General features: G+C 39.1%; 1 pseudogene; it reads left to right on the top strand.

The window, feature by feature from the left end:
* Positions 1–20270: 20270 nt before the first annotated feature.
* LOC117162194 (5S ribosomal RNA) lies at positions 20271–20388 on the top strand (annotated as a pseudogene).
* Positions 20389–22543: the final 2155 nt, after the last annotated feature.

Below are 22543 nucleotides of genomic sequence, written 5' to 3'. Positions count from 1 at the left end.
CTGCTCCCCATGGAAAGCCACAAAAAAAAAGTAACCTTCATAGTAAAAATCAAAGACACATACTCTGAAGTTAAAGAAATCAAGGCAGGAGTTCCGCAAGGAAGCTTCCTAGGACCAATTTTATACACATTATACACGGCCAATATACCAACAAGTAACAATAGCAAAATACTGACATTCGCGGATGACACAGCTGTACTAGTTAGGCACACTAACCCTGCAACAACAGTTACATTACTATAAGAACATATCACAAAAATAGAAAAGTGGCTTCAAGCAAAACAAATTGAAGCAAACCCCGATAAATGCAAACACATTACATTCACACTGCGAAAACAGAAACCACCAAACATTGTACTAAACGACACACACATAATACAAACAAGGCAAGTCAAATACCTAGGACTCCACTTAGATACACCACTCACACGGAAACAGCATATTAAAGGAACAATAGACAAAATACAGATGGCAAGGAGACAAATGTGCTTGCTAGCAAGTCGAAAATCCAAACTAAGCATAGAAAACAAACTAAAAATGTATATGTCGGGTTTACAGTAGAATTAGGGTTAGGGGCGTGAAACGAATCTTCGTTTGGGTTACACGTTGTCGTTATGCAATAGAGAAGACATTGACTAGTGCAAATACGATTATTATAGAACCGGGCAAGTAACCGTGGTAGTTAGGTACTCGAGAAACTAATGACAATGATCCTAGGTTCAACAACGATTCCGCGGTCGACGGGATGATAGATGAACGTGCTCACAAAATTCACTGGTCGTAAGGGGTTACTCTTTTCGTCAATGAGATCGCGAGAGAGAATGACTTTCCCGTCCCGATGATACCACAGAGGAAAACTATAATGGGGTGTGTCTAAGGACACGAGATCATCGGATTCGTCGAGAAAAGCCTTCGTTCAGAAAGTAAGGGAAATTGGCGTTGCTGTTAATTGGTCAATCTCCATATCGGTGGTTAGAAAAAGATGCTAGCCGCCCTCGAGGGAAAGTTGCTAGTGGGAGACGCCGCTCGTCGAAAAATAGGTCTCCCCTACCTTCCCGCAGCTGGGACAAAGACCGCTTATCCGCTTGAAGGACTTTAATTGGCTAAATCTTAAGATTTATAACGGGCCCTCGGGCTAGTCGAACATGCACTGCGGAGACGCATCGACATCTGGCAATCATCCCACTCGAAGAATAGGGCCTGCGTGTGGCGAGCTACGGGACAGAGACCGTTGGATTGTTTACTGTCGAGTGTTACAACTATTTCCTTTTTAAGGAGAGTTATAGAATTATTCCATGCCTTTGTTAGACAAGGCGTTCATCCCGTGACCGCGGCTACGTTCGGCGACTGGCTGTCGCCTCGAGCCCAAGCTCATTATCACAACTCTCGCACAATTACAATCGGATTGAATAACTACAATTGTTTAATTACAGCTATAGTAGACTTTAGGTTACAATGTTGCGGGATTATCCAAAATTCCAAAGGCTCCGGTGTTCTTTCATCTCCGACATATAAAATGGTCATAAAACCAATCTGGGCATACGGAATAGCACTATGGGGAACAGCAGCAATGAGCCATATAACCAAAATAGAGGCAATGCAATCTAAAATATTCAGAACAATAGCAAACGCGACATGGTACGTTAGAAACGAGGACATACGGAAAGACCTGGGAATACCAACGGTCAAGGAGGAGATTAACAGAAGTGCAAAAAGGTACAGAGAAAGAATAGCAACGCACCCGAACCGGCTGGCAGCGGAAACGGTCGGCGCATCAAACATAAAAAGAAGATTAAATGGGAAACACCCAACAGATCTCACAAAGGACGTAACCTAACATACAAACACTCACCACACTAAAGAAATTTACTAGATGTAGTCGGGAATAGATAGAATACTTGTCTAGAGGATTATCGTATCATTAACAGGAAAAGAATAGATAAAATAGATCCCATTACCGCTATTAGATGATCACTTAGGTTGGTTATCGGGATACGAATATTTTAAAAGTTTAGATTTAAATACCGAACACTATGAGATGCCCATAGAATCAAAATCGCGGTATATAACGGGATATATCGCGTTCGCTATACTTGATGAGCTGTATCAGTTCAAACGTATGTTCTTTGGGCCTTGTAACGCGCTGTTGAGGTTCGGTTGATTAGTGGAGTTTGTTGGAGCTCCGAGAATTCTGCAATATGACACAGCAATGACCTACTTAATTGATGGATATGATTTTAGATAGTTTTAGGAACTTTAGGATAATAGCGCTTATTATAAATTTAAGAAAATGCCATCTTTTGAGCAAAAGATTGAGTGTTTAGGATTCAAAATATCCAGGCAGAGTATAGAATCCAGGAAGGCGAAGTTATATATTATTGAACAATTCTCTGTACCGAAAGGTACTCGCGTTATTAGAAATTTTATCAGTGTTGCCAGTTATTTTACACGATTCATGAAGTGTTGCGTTTGTAACCAGGCCGTTGACAGACTTATTAGCCAAAGGAGCGAACTTTCGCTAGAACGCGGATTAAAATAACGTATTCAATAAATTAGAAGGTCGATTAAGTGGATCTATATTAATGCTTTATAATCTGGAATCGCCAACGGAAGTACACACAAATGCGAATAGTATAGGAATCAATGGTGTCCTTTTGCAAAAATTAGTCTAGAATGATTAGCTGAGTTGTTTAATAATAATAGTAAAAGGACTACTGACACGGACGCGAAGTATTGTATTTTCGAACTCAAATCATTGCTTGCAATCAAGAAAAATTTAGGGAGTACCTGATAGATATATTTTTCACGATTCAGATTTAACTGACTTAACTTTCGGAGTAGGTAGGTGGTTTATACGGTTATCGGAGTATCGTCATCAAATCGAACATCGTAACGGCAAACGAAATAATGTAGCGGACGGGCTGGACCGGAATGGGATAGAATCGAGTGAAGGTACTCCATTAAAGGATTTACTGGTTCAGGAGAGATCCAGAAATTTTGCGTGTTCGCGATGTTCTAAAGGCAGGAGATCTAAGTGTACAGCGTATATAAAAAGCAAGTATAGAAGTCACTGTAGTTCTACACCTCCGGATCGGTGAAAATTTGTAAAAATAAATTCATGCAAAATTGACTCCGATCACGATTTTCAAGGTCGAGATATTTTTATTGCAACGTATTCTACTTATTATACGGAACGAAAGTTTCAAAGAAACCATGAATAGCAAAAGATTCCTTCTTCTGGAAAAGATATTAAAGCTTTAATAATTCTCAAACTGGCTTTATTCACAATGCATTTACATTTTGTAGTCAAATGTAGGGAAAATAGCACCTACTGTTGCACATAGATATCCCAGATCTACCATTATATCTTCCATATCTTTCGTTCTTTTTCTGTTCTTCCTTTTTTCTTCTTGTCTATTTAAAAAGCACTGAACTCGTATTTCTACAGTTTCGCCAAGTTTTCCTCCACGGTTACACAGTGATTTTGTATGGTCCACCACTTTCAACTGTATGTTGTAACTATTTAACGGATGTAATTTGTCCATTTGAACTGTAAATGGTTTCCTCTCTGAAAGGAAAAAGTACATTGCCGTCAAATTTTATGAACAAGGAAGTCACATGTGAAGAGTAGATTTGTACAATATCCGCGGCGCTTGAAATTTTTCGTTTAAAAATTGGCGAACCTGTCGGTTATGATCATGTGGACCACTATCGTACATAAAATAGACAAAGTGATGACTTTGGTATGATATAATTTCTTACAATTCGCTTAGGAGACATAAGCGTAAAAATCGTAAATATATTTTTGTTATTATTTAATTTGTACTTTACAATTTGTGCAGCTGGACATTCAGTAAATAAATCGCAAATATGTTAGACTTTTTACAATATATAATACCACAGAAGATCACAGATATAGGCTAAAAGATGAGCTCAATAATATGATTTCCAATAATTTTTCCCTATATGTTTGTGGTGAATCGTCCATGATTAAATATTTCAACCATTGCATGTTGTTTTCTGTAAGTCTAAATTTTGGTACTTTGTTGATTCAGAATGCTGCAACTTGAAAAACTGCTTCTGTTACATTGAATTGTTAAGATTCTTGTGATCAAAGTGGTGGATTTGTTCCGCGAAATCTTTCATGGTTCACTTTATCAAATGCTTTCTCTATGTCTATGAAGTGGTTGTACACTATTCTTTCTTTTCTATTGCTAATACAATTTCGTTGACGAGCCTGTGCATTTGCTCTACCGTACGGTGTTGTTCCTGAATCCAAATTGGTGATCTGGTTTGTTTAGATGTTTTTTGTTTTCACATGTTTTATGTTTTTGCCATTTTGCTCTTGCTCTCCTTTTTTCTCTGATTTTGTCAAGGATGTCTGTTGGAATCATTTTTGTTTGTCTGTTGGTTGGTTCAGGTATAGTGGTTGTCCATGCTGCTTCTTGAATAGTTTCTGTCAATGTTGTTGCTGCTTGTTCAATGTGTTCGAATGCTTTTAGTGGAATATTACAATTGATTTTGCTCTTAATTAGTTCTTTAAATGTTTACCATTTGGTGGTTTTATTACAAAGCGACTCTAGATTGCTATAAAGTATTGGTTTGCTTGTGTATTCTATTATTATCGGTGTATGATCGGAGCTAAACTGGGTGTCATTTTTAATTTGTTTGCGTTTAGTCCTTTCATAACTGCAAAATCAAACAAGTCGGGAATTTTGTTTAGATTTGTCGGCCAGTATGTTGGCCTTCGTGTGGATAATATGAGATTACTAGTTCAGATTACTAGCTCTAATGTATTTTTCTCGTGTTCTACCTCGAGGTGTGTTAATTCTTGAGCTCCATGGCGTGTGCTTTGCATTGAAGTATCTCGCTGCGATTTATTTCTCACCTAAGGATTGAAAATACTGTTCCCATTTTTGTAATGTCATTTTGTGTCGCGGTGGTGCATATACTGTAGACATCTGGAGGTAATCGCTGTTAGTTTTTATTATAACATTGCTTGAACGTGTTCTTGACTAATTTACCTATGTAATGTTGTTTGATATCGTTTCTTATAGTTGAGGTTGACTGATAGAAGAACGAGTGGATGAATTTGTAATAGAAAAATATATTGAAATAAATAAAGGTGTGAGTATAAGTATAAGTATAGTGTATAGTATATGCTGATCCAACGATGTTCATGTGTTACGATACAACAGAAGCGATAGGGAGTACGTTCGTATATTCATAGCAAAGAACATTACCAAAAAGTTAACCTTATAGCTCTAACTAAAGGCTACAAGAAACAGCAATAGAAATCCATTTATGGCACCTTTGTTTCTAGACCTTGTAACCCAAAACATAATTTATATTCAAGGGCGCAATAATATGGACTTCTCCTTATTTGGAATATTTTTTGTTTCACTAAATTCTATACTCTGCGTGACAGCGGGTCCAAGTCACGGATATGCAAAAGTAAAGATGTAGAGTTTTTCTTGAAGACTTAATAACTTGAACACTTGTTATCATTGCGGCCCCTCCGTGTGCTTTTCCTGAAGTGTGTTTGGTACCATATGGTATTTTTGGTGTAATATTTTGGTATTTTCATGTAGCTTTTTGGCGTGAAATGCGTTTCTGAAATAAGTAATATGTCAATATTATTGTTATACAGAAATGTTTTAGTTTCGAGGGCCCGTTATTGTAGACCATTGGAGTTCTAAGCTGCTATTTCCAGCGTGTCCATTTCTATTTTTTACTTAACCTGTTTATAAGTAGTTGTAGCATGACTGTAATTTGTTGTGTTTATTGTCTGAGTACTGCATTTTGTTCTCCTATCATTTTTGTTAGCATTTCAGTGTTTCTGATGGATTGCTTGAGCAGTTCCTTGAATTCTGTAGCGTTCTTATTGTTGTCGTTTTGGTTTTGGTTGTTTAAGAGTGGTATTTGGTTAGTTACTTGTGCATAACTTCGGCTGCCAAAGGTGTTGATGTTTCTATGGTTAGAGTTCGATACGTTTTGTATATTTGGTGTTGGCTCTGGTTCTGCAATTTCTTGTTGTGAGGGATAGTTGCTGTATGTTCTGCTTCAAAGCGAAGGAAACAGTTTTCGTTGTAGTTGTTTTCCGACTTCGTAGCCTTTATGGTTTTCTCGCTTCTCAATTTTTAGCTACACTCGTTCTGTAATCGTTAGTTTCTGTATCGATTATACCCGACACCCAATATTCCTACATTCAGACGTTACAATATTAATTCTTGATTACCGCATTATTAACATAGCCGCTGAAAATCGCATTATCACAAAATGTCTCCTGCACACAGAAATCTACCATTATTTCTGTATTCTGATATATTTCACGAGCTAATCTGTAATTTTCTGTTTTTCTATAAAAAGCACGGTACTTCCTTATTAAAAGCGAATTCAAATGTAAATACATCGCGGCAGACCACCATGCAATTCACCATCATGCCACAAAGTCAATTTATGAATTATTAAAGCTTTAAGATTTTTGTCCGTGAGAAGGAATCATTAAGGAACCATAGTTCCTTTGAAACTTTTGTTCCCCGTGATCAATGGAATAAGTTACGACAAAAAATGTTGCGCGAACTTTTTTTTATAGATCTGTACCGATCCAGAAGTATAGAATTATACTACAATTGATTTCTACACTTAGTTTTTATACACCCTTTTTACACATGTTTATTCGTGTTCTTAATATTATGTGAAGATTATTTTGGTATATGTATGTGGGAAAATATATTTTACAAAATATTTATTTTTATTTTTACAAAATATTTTGATCGTGCCAATTAGATCGCGGATTTTTGTCATTTAGACTTTTTTTGTTTAAATAAGTTTACAAAAATACGAATTTGCATTACAATCCACGCTCTAATGATAATAAATATTTCTTAGTTTAATACGAGTCTCAAGAGTGTGAAATTATCATTTATTTGATTCATATACTTTTCAAATAGGAAACTTTTTAAATAGAAATAGTGTCACGTACTTTCAAATTGAATAAATTCTTTTAAGCGCTTTTTATATGTTTGTCAATAATTAGTGCCAAACGATTATATGTGGCGCTACTAGATCTTGCGGAGTTATACAAATTTGTAAATAATAAGAAGTAATATTTATATTTACAGGGAATATTATCGTCAATGGCTATAAGGGGTATTATTAGCTATCCAGTTGAAATCACCCTTCGTTTGATTGGAGCATGGCCAAATTCTTCATGTCGAATTTTCAAATATATCATGTGGACAACAGTGATGTCAACGTTTCTAATATTTCAATATTCATATTGTCTTACTCATGTTAAAGCGGCCGATTTAACAGACTTATTAGACGGGTTAAGCGTTACTTTTTCAAATACTCTTCTTCTGCTGAAGTTTATTATCGTTTGGTTCCACAAACAGTAAGATGGTTTCTGATTATTTTTATTTGATCTATTCCTTTTAAGTTTATATTTGCTTCTATTCATCAAACTTATTTTACTTATTATTAATACTTACTACTAATAAACTTATTAACACTTTAGCTATAATTTTTCAATATCATACATTATTCAAAAATTATTGTACGGTTTTAAATAAATCACCTCACGCAAATAAATCACCTCAATTCATTAATAAATGTTCAAATGATAATGTGAAATATTCTATAATAGGTAAAATGATTTACACGTTAAAATTTGTTTTCATAGCTCAAATGACTAAAGACACCTATTATATTAAAGAATATTTGTCAAATAGCATGTTTAAAACTTATTATCATGAAATAGTAGTATTATTTCAAAATGTATTATTCAGTGAAATGCTTAAAATGCAACCTACAAGATGCAATAGAAAAGTACACAGTATGAAAAGAATATATATATATGTCGGAGATAAAAGAACACCGGAGCCTTTGGAATTTTGGATAACCCCCCAACATTGTAATCTAGAGTCTACCATAGCTGTAATTAAACAATTATAATTATTGAATTCGATTGTAATTGTTCGAGACCTGTGATAATGATCTTGGGCTCAAGGCGACAGCCAGTCGCCAAACGTAGCCGCGGTCACGGGATGAACGCTTTGTCTAACAAAGGTACGGAGTAATTCAATAGCTCTCCTTAAAAGAAATATTTGTAGCGGCACGCGACAGTAAACATTCTAACGGTTTCTATCCCGTGACTCGCCATACGCAGACTCCATTCTTCGGGTATGATGGTTACCAGCTGCAGACGCATCTCCACAATACATGTTCAGTTAGCCTGAGAACAGTTCTGCCCGAGCAGCCGAGCTAAACGGGCGTGTGAAACAGTGCTCAGGAGAAAGTGCGGCAAGTGGGGAAGAGAAAACTACGAACGGTTACGCCTATAGCCAAACGGTGGAAACCCGTGTCCTATATCAAGAAGACTAGCAAACCAACTATGGAAAATATTCCATCGATAAGAATTATAAACAAACAAGAACAATATTACATACACGAAACAACAGATACATTAAAAACAAGTCAACCAACAAACCAAGGACAGGACTGCTCAGCCACAATAGAAGTTGACATGGAAAACAACAAAGCAACAACTCAACAGGACGAAAGCTGGAAGGTAGCCAGCTATAACAAAAAAAAAAAACAACAGCCAACCTAGAAATGAAAAAGCAGCGATGGCTGCAAGAATTACCGCTAAGAAACTCCTTCAGCTCGGTAACAGAAGAATCAGACGTCGACCCAACAAGCAACACCACAACCCAATCAACACACATCACAAAACCACCACCAATATATGTTGAGGCGCAAATAATAGATCCGCTTATCGATCAACTTAACAATATTGTTGGAAAGGATAGTTACACACTAAAACAAACAAAACTAGAACAAATAAAAATCCAAACAAACACACCAGAAAATTACAGAAAAGTTATAAAAGAATTAAGGAGAAAAAATGGCATATACCACACGCACCTGTTCAAAACGGAAAGGAGCTACAAAGTAGTTATAAGAGGACTGCTCCCAAAAATCAGCACAAAAAAACTAAGTGACGAATTAGCAAAGATGGGCCACCAAACAAGAACTATAAACAATATTACAAGGTACGATACGAAGCAACCACTACCGCCATTCTTAATAGAATTAGAACCTAAAAATGACAACAAGGAAATTTTCGATATTAAAAAAATCTTAATCACAGTCGAGCCACCCAGGCACAAAAAAGACATACCACAATGCATGAGGTGTCAACAATATGGACACACTAAAAATTACTGCAACAGGAACCCGGCGTCTATCAAATGCGCAGAAAAGCACCTAACAGCGAACTGCCTACACACGGAAAAAATAAACGACGTAAAATGCTACAATTGCGGTGGAAATCACCCAGCGAGTTACAAAGGCTGTCTAGTAAGAAAGCAACTTCAAGGCAAACGTTTTCCGCCGCTTCGTAACAGGACACATAACAATCTTCACACGCCACAGGACAACACAGAACCTACGTCAACACCAAAAACACAGCACGCAAGGAACAACAACCACACTAAGTAGTAAACCGGTCGTCACCCTTAGACAATCAAGAACAGAACAACCACAGCAACGACGCTACAGAAATCAAAGAGTTAATAAAACACTCCATAAAGACACCGAAATACTCACAAAAATAATAAGCGACCAAAATGAACTCCTCAGACAGCAAACACAGCAGATAACAGTCATGTTACAATTACTTACTAACATGATGAGCAAAAAATAACAATAGACACGCTTAAAATAGCAGCCTGGAACTCTAACGGCCTACAACAAAGGGCCCTAGAAACTAAAATATTCCTGTATAGCAATAACATCGATATACTACTCGTCTCAGAAACACACCTCACAATAAAAAGCTACATAAAAATACCGCACTACACCATATACGACACCAAGCATCCCTCAGGGAAAGCACACGGAGGGGCGGCAGTAGTAATAAAAAACGACATTAAACATCACCTACACAGCCAGGTCAGTAAAGAACATATAGAAGCAACCACCGTTACCGTACAGACTAACAGCAACCAACTGCAGTTGTCAGCAGTATACGTACCGCCGCGACACAAAATCACAACGCAAATGTGGGAAGACTACTTCCGACACTTAGGTGACAAGTATATTGCAGCGACAGACTATAACTCAAAGCACACACTATGGGGATCAGGAATCACCACACCTCGAGGCAGAACCTTGGAAAAATACATCAGAAATAATAACCTCAATATTATTATCCACAGGAAGACCGACATACTGGCCGACAGACCTGAGCAAAATACCTGACCTGCTAGACTTTGCAGTTACAAAGGGACTAAACGCAAATAAACTAAACATAGCACCCAGCCTCGAGCTTACCTCCGACCATACGCCCATAATAATTACATACAGAAACAAACCAATACTTTACAGCAGCACAGAGAAGCTATGCAATAAAACCACCAAATGGTAAATATTCAAAGAAATAATAGAGAGCAAAATCAGCTGGAACATCCCACTGAAGACACCTGAACACATCGATCAAGCAGTAACAACATTCACAGAAACTATCCAAGAAGCCGCAAGGGCAACCACTATACCTGAAACAACCAACAGACAAACAAAAACAGTACCACTAGACATCCTCGAAAAAATTAGAGAAAAAAGAAAAGCGAAAGCAAAATGGCAAAAACACAGAACAAAAGAAAACAAAAAACACCTAAACAAACTCGCAAAAGAAATAAAAAACAAAATAAAAGAGCACAACAACAACGAGTTCACAAAGTTCATCGTATCACTATCTGCACACGAGAACTACAACTACTCCCTATGGAAAGCCACAAAAAAAAAATAAAGAAGGCAATAAAAATGGTACAAGCAATCAGAAAAGCAGACAACACATGGGCAAGAAGCAACGAAGAGCTAGCTGACGAATTTTCCAACCACCTTTGGAACACATTTACACCACATAATATCAACAACAGCAACCCCAAATGCCATACGGACGAGGATGCGCAAACCATTAGTACCTCAACTGACAAACACTACACCATACCTAAAACAGCAGCACAAGAAATTAGAAACATAATCGAGAAAACAAAAAATAATGTAGTATCGTGGACGAAAAGCCTAAGAGATATCGGGCGAACTATAAACAATGTAGCGAGAAAATCGAAGTACCGACAGGCCCAACGATGTATCGTCGGTCCTTCGATCGAATAGTTACGCCGAGAAGGCCTACGTGACTCTGGCCACGAGCGGTTGCGGAGCACGTGCGTGGTGGGGCTAAGAAAATAGACAAAGGGACGCTAAGGGAAAAAGACGAATGAACGATGAGTGTTAGTCGAGAAGCAGAGTTTGCGAGTGGCGTTGCCGAGAGAATGTTGATGGCATTTTGTGAAAGTCGAGTCGTTATCTAATTATTTAGTTGTGCTGTTTTCTGTACGTTTGGTGTGAATAGTTCAGGTTGAACAACAATCGTCTTTTTCTATCCGATTAACATCTGTATCATCCATTCCTTGTAAATATATTATATCACGATATTACATTTTTGGGGGCTCGTCCGGGATTGAACAAGACAGAAAACGAAACGGTTTAACAGAGCTATTCGAGCTAGTTGTGAATTTACCGGTACGCGGTGCGATAAAAGACGATATCGTTGACTGTTTAAGTTTGTGTAGTGTGAAAAATGGCAAACGTTGGGGACGAACGATTGTCGGGTGAAGAGGGTTCGACGCTGGAGGAGCTGAGGAGTAAGCTCGCGCGAATGAACCTCCCTATATCTGGTGCGAGGTCAGTGCTGATTGCAAGGCTGAATCGGGCGTGTAGGGCTGGACAATCGTATCCTAAGGGATCGACGGGCGGTGAAGAGCTAACCAGTCAACGAGATTTAGGAAATGTACAGAGAGCTGAACGTGATTGTAACGAAGATGAAAATTTTGAGAAAATGAATACGAAGGAGTTGAAGGAGCGCCTCGCTAGTTTGGGTTTAAAAACGACGGGAAGAAAAGTAGAATTACGCGCACGGCTACAAGTGGCCATGGATGGTAATGACATATCGTCGGAAGAAGAAAGCGACGACGAAAGTGAGGATGAAGATGACAAAAAAAACGCAAGAGGATACAAGAGAGGTACGCGAAGGGTGTATCAGGACCGTGATGAATATTGTCGAAGGGCATGTGTTGGTTCGACACTGAGTTTTAGAGACGTCGAAGATGCATTAGAGTCGTTTAGTGGCAACAAAGGTGAAAATGTCGAACGATGGTTCGAATCGTTCGAGGAAGTCGCTGATACGTGCGTGTGGTCGGATGGGCAGAAGGCAGTCTACGCGAGGAAGCTGCTGAAGGGATCAGCGAAAATATTTGCGAGCTTCGAGTGTCATGCCAGGACTTGGCATGAGTTGAAGAGGGGGCTAGTGAAAGAATTTTCGAGGAAAGTCAACAGTAGGCAAGTACATCAGAAACTTGAAGAAACAAAAAAGGAGAGTGATGAAGCATGTTTGGCTTACATGTGCCGCATGCTCGAAATAGCCAGCCATGTGGACATAGAGGAGGAAGCAAAGGTGGAATACATAGTGGATGGAATAATAGACGACGAGAACAATAAGGCTATATTGTACGGCGCTACGTCAATCAAAGAGTTGGGGAAGAGGTTAGTGATGTACGAAGAGCAGAAGAGTCGCAGAGTAAAGTCGGTTGTGAAGCCGGCTAAAACCCAGATGCAATGAATCTGTAGATGCAATGAAGAAAAGAAGATGCTTCATTTGCGGTAGTGAGGATCATCTAAGCGTTAAGTGTCCGGAGAGGGGAGAAGGTGTTAGGTGTTTCGAGTGCAGCGGATTTGGACATATTGCAGCGAGGTGTACGGCACGACCGAAAGAGACTTGCGTAGTGTCAAGATCCGAAAAGGGGAAGTATATGAAGGAAGTGGCGATAGATGATTGTAGGTTTGTGGCATTAGTGGATACGGCTAGTGATCTCACGTTCATTCGATCAGACGAGTATGCAAGGTTAGGGTCACCACCGCTAGGTAAATGCAAGCTTAAGTTCGACGGTTTTAGTTCCGCTGGCAATGAGACCTGGCGTGAATTCACCAAGGTAATGATGGTTGATGGGTGTAAACTGCCAATCACTTTATACGTTGCTTCAAACAAAATATTGACGAAGCACGGCCTGTTGTTAGGCACTGATTTTCTGGATCAGGTAGAGTTACGGGTTAAACGAGGCGAAGTGACTTTCTTGCGGTTTGACGAACAGACTAACAAAGACGTGCCGGATTTGTTTAGAATTAACATGGTAGAACAGACTGACGAAACAGACCTAACACACGTGCAGGAACCGCATTATCGTGAAGAGATTCGCGATATCATTAGGGGGTATAGGCCGGAGAAAAAGCGGGACGTTGGGATAACGGCAAAAATCGTTTTAAAGAGTGACAAACCTGTGGTTCGAAGGCCGCGAAGATTGGCACCTTCGGAGAAAAAAGAGGTGGACGAGTTGATGGAATTATGGACAAATGAAGGCATAATATAAAACCGCTCATAAAACCAAGGCCGTTGCAAACTTTCCCAAGCCAACATCGGTTAGAAAAGTCCAGAGTTTCTTGGGACTTACGGGATATTTTCGAAAATTCATTAGAGGTTACGCGAAGATTGCCAAACCCTTAACTGATCTGTTGAAAAAGGAGATAGACTTCAGGTTCGGGGATCGGGAATCAGAAGCCTTCGAAACCTTGAAAGCAGCGCTTACCAGCGGGCCTGTGTTAACACTTTATAGAATAGGCGCAGAGACCGAGTTGCATACGGACGCGTCCGCAGAGGGTTACGGAGCAATATTAATGCAACTAGATCTAAACGACGGTAAATTCCATCCGGTCTACTTTGCCAGCGGAAAAACAACTCCCGCGGAAGCGAAGTACACCAGCTACGAACTAGAGGTGCCAGCAATAGTAAAAGCGTTGAAAAGGTTCAGGGTATATCTGTTAGGCGTGCCGTTTACTATTGTTACGGATTGTCAAGCATTCGCCAGGACGATGAGAAAGAAAGACATGTGTGTGCGTGTGGCTAGATGGGCCTTGTTACTAGGCGAGTTTAAGTATCAGGTGTGTCATCGGCCGGGGAAAAGTATGCAGCATGTAGATGCTCCGAGTAGGAACCCCCTGCCGAGCACTATGTATGTAACGGAGAGTGAAGACGGGCTGATTGCACGGTTGAGAAGGGCACAGAACAAGGACATTGAAGTCCTTAGGATTTTGGACGCCGCAACGTGCAGTCAGGCCGATGGGTATGTAATAAAAAACAATATTTTGTATCAGGAGTGTAAGGACGATGTGCTAATAGTAGTACCGAAGGCGATGCGGGCTCAAGTAGTCAGGCAAGCGCACGAGCCTGGGCATTTCGGGGTTACCAAAACAGAAGCTATGGTCAAGAAGGACTTTTGGTTCAAGGGGTTACGCGAAAAGGTCGAACAGGTGGTATCCGACTGCCTTGACTGTAGCCTAACCGAACGAAACATAGGTAAGCTAGAAGGGAACCTGCGAAATTACAAGAAAAGAAGAAAGCGTGCGAAGCAGTACCGAAGGAAGGACCCGCGCACACCTCGATTTTATGAAACCTTGGGTCATAAACGCCGAAAGTGACGCATCTGATGACAGCGAGATAGAAGGCAACATCTGAGGGCAGATGTTATTGCAGGATGGCCGAGTGTAGTATCGTGGACGAAAAGCCTAAGAGATATCGGGCGAACTATAAACAATGTAGCGAGAAATGTCCAGTAGGACATTTGGTAAAATATTATAGCGGTATCCTAGTATAGCATGTGGGTGGCTACCCCCAGCGGGGTACCATCATCGTGTTTGTTAGGTTATGTCCTTTGTGAGATCTGTTGGGTGTTTCCTTTTTAATCTTCTTTTTATGCTTGACGTGTCGACCGTTTCCGCTGCCAGCCGGTTTGGGTGCGTTGCTATTCTTTCTCCGTACCTTCTTGCACTTCTGTTAATCTCCTCCTTGACCGTTGGTATTCCCAGGTCTTTCCGAATGTCCTCGTTTCTAACGTACCATGGCGCGTTTACTATTGTTCGGAGTATTTTAGATTGCGTTGCCTCTATTTTGGTTATATGGCTCATTACTGCTGTTTCCCCATAGTGCTATTCCGTACGTCCAGATTGGTTTTTTGACCATTTTATATATTTTTAGTTTGTTTTCTATGCTTAGTTTAGATTTTCGACTTGTTAGCCAGTACATTTGTCTCCTTGCCATCTGTATTTTGTCTATTGTTGCTTTAATATGCTGTTTCCATGTGAGTCGTGTATCTAAGTGGAGTCCTAGGTATTTGACTTGCCTTGTTTGTATTATGTGTGTGCCGTTTAGTACAATGTTTGGTGGTTTCTGTTTTCGCAGTGTGAATGTAATGTGTTTGCATTTATCGGGGTTTGCTTTAATTTCTTTTGCTTGAAGCCACTTTTCTATTTCTGTGATATGTTCTTGTAGTAATGTAACTGCTGTTGCAGGGTTAGCGTGCCTGACTAGTACAGCTGTGTCATCCGCGAATGTCAGTATTTTGCTATTAGTAGTTGTTGGTATGTTGGTCGTGTATAGTGTGTATAGTATTGGTCTTAAGACGCTTCCTTGCGGAACCCCTGCCTTGGTGTCCTTGACTTCGTAGTATGTGTCCTTGATTTTTATTACGAAGGTTCTGCTGCTTAAGTAGAATTTTATTAATTGGTATGTTTGCTCCGGGAATTTTTTCCTGATTTTTTGTAGTAGGCTTTCGTGGTTTACTTTGTCAAATGCTTTCTCAAATGCAAATAAAGGGGGCAGTACAGTATTGTTTGTTTTCTAATGCTAGTATTATTTCGTTAATGAGCCTGTGCATTTGCTCTATAGTGGAGTGTTTGTTTCTGAATCCAAATTGTTGATCCGGTATTAATTTTTCCTTCTCTATTATTGGTTTTATGCGGTCATAAATTACTTTCTCTAGTATTTTTGAGAACACAGGAAGTAATGATATTGGTCTGTATGATGTAGTTTGATGGGTCTTTGCTTGGTTTAGGTAACATTATGATGTGTGCTAGTTTCCATAGTTTAGGAAAGTATTGGATTCTTAGTATTGCATTGAATATTATTGTCATTAGTCTTATTGCTTTTGGCGGAAGGTTTTTCAAGATTTTACCATTGATTAGGTCGAATCCTGGTGCTTTATTGTTTTTTGTTTTCTCGACTATGTTTCTAATTTCTTGTGCTGTTGTTTTAAGTATGGTGTAGTGTTTGTCAGTTGAAGTACTAGTGGTTTGCGCATCCTCGTCCGTACGGCATTTGGGGTTGCTGTTGTTGATATTATGTGGTGTAAATGTGTTGTAAAGGTGGTTGGAAAATTCTTCAGCTTGCTTTTCGTTGCTTCTTGCCCATGTGTTGTTTGCTTTTCTGATTGCTGGGACTAGTTTTATTGGTTTCTTTATTTCTTTGTGGCTTTCCATAGGGGGTAGTTGGAATTCTTGTGTGCAGAGAGTGACTCTATGAATTTTGTGAATTCGTTGTTGTTGTGTTCTTTTATTTTATTTTTTATTTCCTTTGCAAGTTTGTTTAGGTATTTTTTGTTTTCCCGTATTCTATGTTTTTAGCTTTTCTTTTTTCTCTAATTTTTTCAAGTATGTCTGGTGGAATTATTCTTGTTTATCTGTTGGTTGTTTCAGGTATAGTGGTTGTCCATGCTGCTTCTTGGATAGTTTCTGTCAGTGCTGTGACTGCCTGTTCGATGTGTTCAGGTGTTTTCAGTGGAATGTTGCAGCTTATTTTGCTCTCAATTATTTCTTTAAATGTTTGCCATTTGGTGGTTTTATTGCATAGCGTCTCTGAGTTGCTGTAAAGTATTAGTTTGTTTCTGTATGTAATTATTATGGGCATATGGTCGGATGTAAGCTCGAGGCTGGGTGCTATGTTTAGTTTATTTGCGTGTAGTCCCTTTGTAGCTGCAAAATCTAGTAGGTCAGGTATTTTGCTCAGGTCTGTCGGCCAGTATGTCGGTCTTCCTGTGGATAATATATTGAGGTTATTATTTCTAATGTATTTTTCCAAGGTTCTACCTCGAGGTGTGGTGATTCTTGATCCCCATAGTGTGTGCTTTGAGTTGTTGTCTTCAGCTGCGATATACTTGTCACCTAAGTGTTGAAACTACTCTTCCCACATTTGCGATGTAATTTTGTGTCGCGGTGGTACATATACTGCTGACAACTGTAAATGGTTGCTGCTAGTTTGTACATTAACGGTGGTTGCTTGTATATATTCCTTACTAACTTGGCTGTGTAAGTACTGTTTAATGTCGTTTCTTATTATTACTGCGGTCCCTCTGTGTGCTTTTCCTGAGGGATGCTTGGTATCATATATGGTGTAGTACGGTATTTTTATGTAACTTTTTGTAGTGAAGTGTGTTTCCGATACGAGTAGTATGTCGATATTATTGTTATACAGGAATGTTTTAGTTTCTAGGACCCTTTGTCGTAGGCTGTTAGAGTTCCAGGCTGCTACTTTAAGCATGTCCATTTTTATTTTTTGCTTAGCATGTTTGTAAGTAATTGTAGCATGACTGTGATTTGTTGCGTTTGCTGTCTGAGGACCGAGTTTTGTTCGCTTATCATTTTTATTAGCATTTCAGTGTTTTTGATGGATTGCTTTAGTAGTTCTTTGATTTGTGTAGCGCCACTGATGTTATTGTTCTGTTTTTGGTTGTCTAAGGGTGTTACGACCGTTCGCTGAGAGACGCGGTCGCGAGGAAAACGCGTCAGCGAGAGGCGTAAATTCTCGCTACGATTCGGTTAATCGACGCCGCGAAGTAGTCGTTCCCCTGTTTCGGTTAAGATAACAGAGGTGGTTAAATGAACACGACACAGTCTAGTAAGTTATATTTCACCGTTTATTCCAACAACTTATAACGAAGGCAGTTACGCTGGTGCGTATGTACGAGATGAATGAGTGGCTGATCTACGGGTGTGTATACCCGGTCAAGGGATGTTGACTGTTCGAAGGGTGTAAAATCAGTACTGTTCGGAGACGATGCTGTGGCGGAGGAAAGCTAAGGATGGGTGTGTCTAGCGCACGGGACCATCGGATTTGTTGGTGACGATTTTAGTTAAGAGAGTGAGAGAAATAGGCTTCGTTGTTAATTGGTTAAACGAAGGGTCTTAACCGCCCTCGAGAGAAAGTGGTTAGTGGGAGGAAAGTTGCATCATACGTGAGAAAAACTAACTTTCCCTTGTCAAGCCGTGGTAGACAATAGTCTTTAGAAATTCTTCGGAAACAGACGTTTGTTTGGTTTGAAGGACCTCGACTAGGAAATTCCGGAGATTTATGGGGGGTACTTGAGGATATTGAGGGTACGCAGTAAGTATCCGAAGACATCTGGTTGCCATCTTGCCCGCCGTGTGTGGCCTGGTCTAGGCAGAGTGTTACGCGACGTAACAAAGGGTGTTGATTGTTTGGTTACTTGCGCGTAGCTTCGGCTACCGATGGTGTTGGTATTATTGTGGTTGATATTCCATTTTGTTGATGTCTCAGTTTCTGCGCTGTCTTGTAGTTTGTGATAGTTATTGTATGTCCTATTTCGACACGGCGGAGACACTTTACGTTGAAGTTGTTTTCTGACTATACAGCCTTTGTAGCTGGCTGGGTGGTTTTCACTGCAGTTGTAACATTTTACATCGTTTGTTTTTTCCGTGTATGAGCAGTTCATTGTTAGACGCATTTCTGCGCATTTGACACACGCGGGGTTTCTGTTGCAGTAATTTTTTGTATGTCCGTATTGTTGACACCGCATACATGCGGTATGTCTTTTTTGTGCCTGAGTGGCTCGACTGTAATTATTGTGTTTACAACATTTTTAATTTCGGAAATTTGCTTGTTATTGTTTTTAGGTTCAAGTTCTATTAGAAATAGCGGTAATGGTTGTTTAGTATTATATCTGGATATGTTATTTATTGCCCTCACACAATCCTTGTTGCCCATCAACAGGCTAGTGTGTAGAATATGCGAATGGAAATTCAGGAGCAACAGTGGGAGAAGCATATTGTTGTTTAGAAGCTTTATAGAAGTTATTTTGTTATATGGAGCGGAGATGTCGACTAAAATCGAGAAAATAGAACAAATAAAAGTACATAAGATGGATACTAGGATTGGATTGCAATACATCTGCATATATTATCCTAGAAGAAGTGAAGGTACAGGACATCTTCGGAAAAATATGAAGAAAAAACTGGGGAAAAACAAGAACAAAATAATAACATAATGTTGAAAATAAATAAAAGAAAAAGAATATAGCAAGTTGAGAGAATGAAAGAGGAACTACAGAAAACCATAAAACAAGGGCAATAGTAGTAAGCTAGTATACTACTAGCAGTTGAAAAAATAGTAAACAGAAATTCAAGCAAAGATACAGAGCAATACGTATTAAATACGTTTTTGATCATGAAATACAATGCAAGAAATTAAAGAGTAATACGAAGGTTCAGATGCGGTGACATAAAGAGAGATAAATATTAAAAAATGGTCGGAGAAAACAAATACAGGTTATGCACTGAAGAGGAAGAGACGATGGAAAATTTAATAGGGAATTGACAAGAACTACAAAGGACAGTTGCTAATACTGAAAGGCTTGAGAAAAGGAAAGGAATGGATGAGAGGAGTTATCAACAAAAGCAGGCAATATGAAAATAGTACAATTGTATTTTCGACCAATCGCGGGGAGACGCAATCGCGAGGAGAGACGTCAACGGGAGTCGTAAATTCCCGTTACGATTATAATAATCGACACCACGAGTTGATCGATCCCCTGATTTCGGTTAAGATAATAGTTAGTAGTAATAAAAAGATTCAGTTAGTATAACACTGTGATTCACAGAATTATAAATTATATATTTCCAACACTTAAGTTACACTGTTGAGTAGATATAAATCGTAGATGACACTTTGTCGCACGAAGATAAGATAGATATGCACAATAGAGCAAAGCTCTTATAGTTAAATTTAGTATGTTAGTGGACGTAGCACTCGAGGATACTTAATAGAGGAGGTGAATGTTCGACAATACCGAGAACCGATTTAGATAGTTGATGTGAGTTACACTCCTCTAGCGTTGTGCTTAGACTTAAACGTTAGGCGTTAAATTTTTGTACTTTAGTAGTTGACTTTTCTAGCGGTGCAGAAGAAGTAGTTGAGTTGACCCTCCTGATGTCGCAGAAGAAGTAGATGAGTTTTCTAGCGGTGTAGAAGAAGTGAAGTACAGTGACGATGCTGTGTCGGAGGAAAGCTAGCGATGGGTGTGTCTGCCAACGCCCTGGCCGCGCTGAGTGCACTCGTTTCCGTCAGATCACGAAAGTTAAGCAGCGCCGGGCACGGATAGTACTTGGATGGGTGATCGCCTGGGTCTCCGTGTGGCGTTGGCGAAACGCGCTGGGCCCCCCCCCCCCGTGGGGTTCGGGCTTGGGCGCTTGGCGGCTCAGCGCCTTGGGGCCGCCAAGCAGTCCAGTAGGGGAACCGGACTGCGTGGCACGGCGGCTCCGGCGACGAGGCGCGGTGTGACAATGGTCACACACCGCTCCATCAGCAGTGGTATTAGGTGCGCGGGAGAGGCCCCGTTGCGACGCTCACAGCGGTTCCCGGGCCTCTCTCGATCGCAGCCGGGACGGTTATCGTGAAGGATTTAGTCGGTTGGAGTCCGACACTACCACGCCGCTTTCTCCAGAAGTGGCCTGGCGTCCGTGCGGATTTCCTCCACGTAAAATATTAAAAAAAAAAGCGATGGGTGTGTTTAGCGCACGGGACCATCGAATTTGTTCATGACATTTTTGGTCAGGAAAGTGAGGGCAGTATACATTGCTTCTGATTGGATAAACGAAGGTTGGTGGACTAGGAAGGGTCTTAGCCGCCCTCGATAGAAAGTTGCTAGTAGGAAGCATCGTACGTGAGAAAAACTAACTTTCCCTTGTCAAGCCGTAGTAGACAATAGTGTTTAGAAAATAATTTGGAAAAACGATATTTGTTCGGTTTGAAGGACCTTAGCTAGCAAATTACTGGGATTTATGATGGGTCCTTAAGACTATTGAGGGTATGCAGTAAGGATGAGCGGACATCTGGTTTCCGTCTGGCCCGCGGTGTATGGCCTGGTCTAGGTAGAGGGTCGCCCGACGTAACAACAATTATACAACAAACTCCGCGCAAAGCGAAGTTTTAAGTGAGTAAAATCTTAAAGATAAGTGTTAAATCTATTAATAACAATAATTCGTTGGTTACAACATAATTTATAGGATACTTATTAATTTTAGTTTAGTTTAGTTTATACTAGTTATTAAAAATAACTTGTAAGCCCCCCCCCCTCCTTTCAAAGGCCGAAAAACATATGAGATTATGTTAGTTATAGAAAATTGAATGGGAGCCATAACCATAAAAAAACCTTATATTTATACTATGTATAGAGTGTTAAGAAATGTTTTGTTGCGGCTATTCCAGGTGCATCCTACACCTTTGAATCGGGAATGAACCATTCTCATAAAAATTGGTAAAAAAGTGTCTTCATTGTTGAAAATGATTTTAATTACGTAAGTTTTACATTTCCAATGAAGCATGTGATCAGTCTTTTGATCAAATTTTTGTAAAAGGAAATCTGATCGACCTTCATTCGTTTTCGCTGTTGAATCCTATGTTTTGCGCAATGCCGACAAGGTCAACGTTCTTTTCTTCTTTCTTCTAGTATTTTAGAACATTCTTCTTCAAAAACCAAAGTTACTAACTCAATCCCGATGATCACTAATTTCACTTGTGGACATTTTTCAGATTAAAACTTATTAAAAATTATGTAAGCTCAATTATAGCACAAGAGAAACTGGTAAATTAGGAAATTAAATATTAAAGAATTTATTAGAGATGTCGTTTATATGAAAGTGTGTCAGTTTTATTCTGAGAATTATAAAACTTATAAAAATTTCTGTGGTATAAAACATTATCTTTTGTTTACTGAATATTATCATTATTAAATTATTGCTTGTTTATTTCATAATATATATTTTGATAGATTAATCTTTTATTTATTTAATTTTAGATAAAGATAAAGCTATTTAAGCAGTGAATTCCTCTCAAAATATAGTTCAGGCATTAAATGTAAATCAATAAAAGCAATTATCATATTTATGAAAACAACAATAATGGCAATGAAAAAGTTGGCAGTATAAGAATTTTTGAGAGTTTCCATCAGGATGGTCGTTTTCCACAATTTCTATGTTTTATTTATTTAAATCATGCCTATTTTTAACTTTAGTTAAAAATAACCAATTAATGCTAAACATTACTTTGAGTCCCTATTACAACTAAAATATGTAGTTGAACTTGGAACAATATTTTTGTAAATATTTCGTTATCGATAACAATTAGATATAGAATATACAGAGTGTTCGGCTAAAAATGTAAAAAAAATTTAAGGAGTGAATCTTGAAGCGAAATTAAGATAAAAATCAAGAATAAAAAATTACGTTTTCGGCTTTATCTTTTAGTTATTGACAATTAAAAATTAACCGATATATCCCTGTGCGCGAGCAAACATTCTTA

The sequence above is a fragment of the Bombus vancouverensis genome, chromosome 5 (genome assembly GCF_051014615.1).
Source record: "Bombus vancouverensis nearcticus chromosome 5, iyBomVanc1_principal, whole genome shotgun sequence".
In the NCBI taxonomy this organism is placed as follows: domain Eukaryota; kingdom Metazoa; phylum Arthropoda; class Insecta; order Hymenoptera; family Apidae; genus Bombus; species Bombus vancouverensis.
Note: the sequence above shows the minus strand (reverse complement) of the source record. Positions and strands in the feature narration are given on the sequence as shown.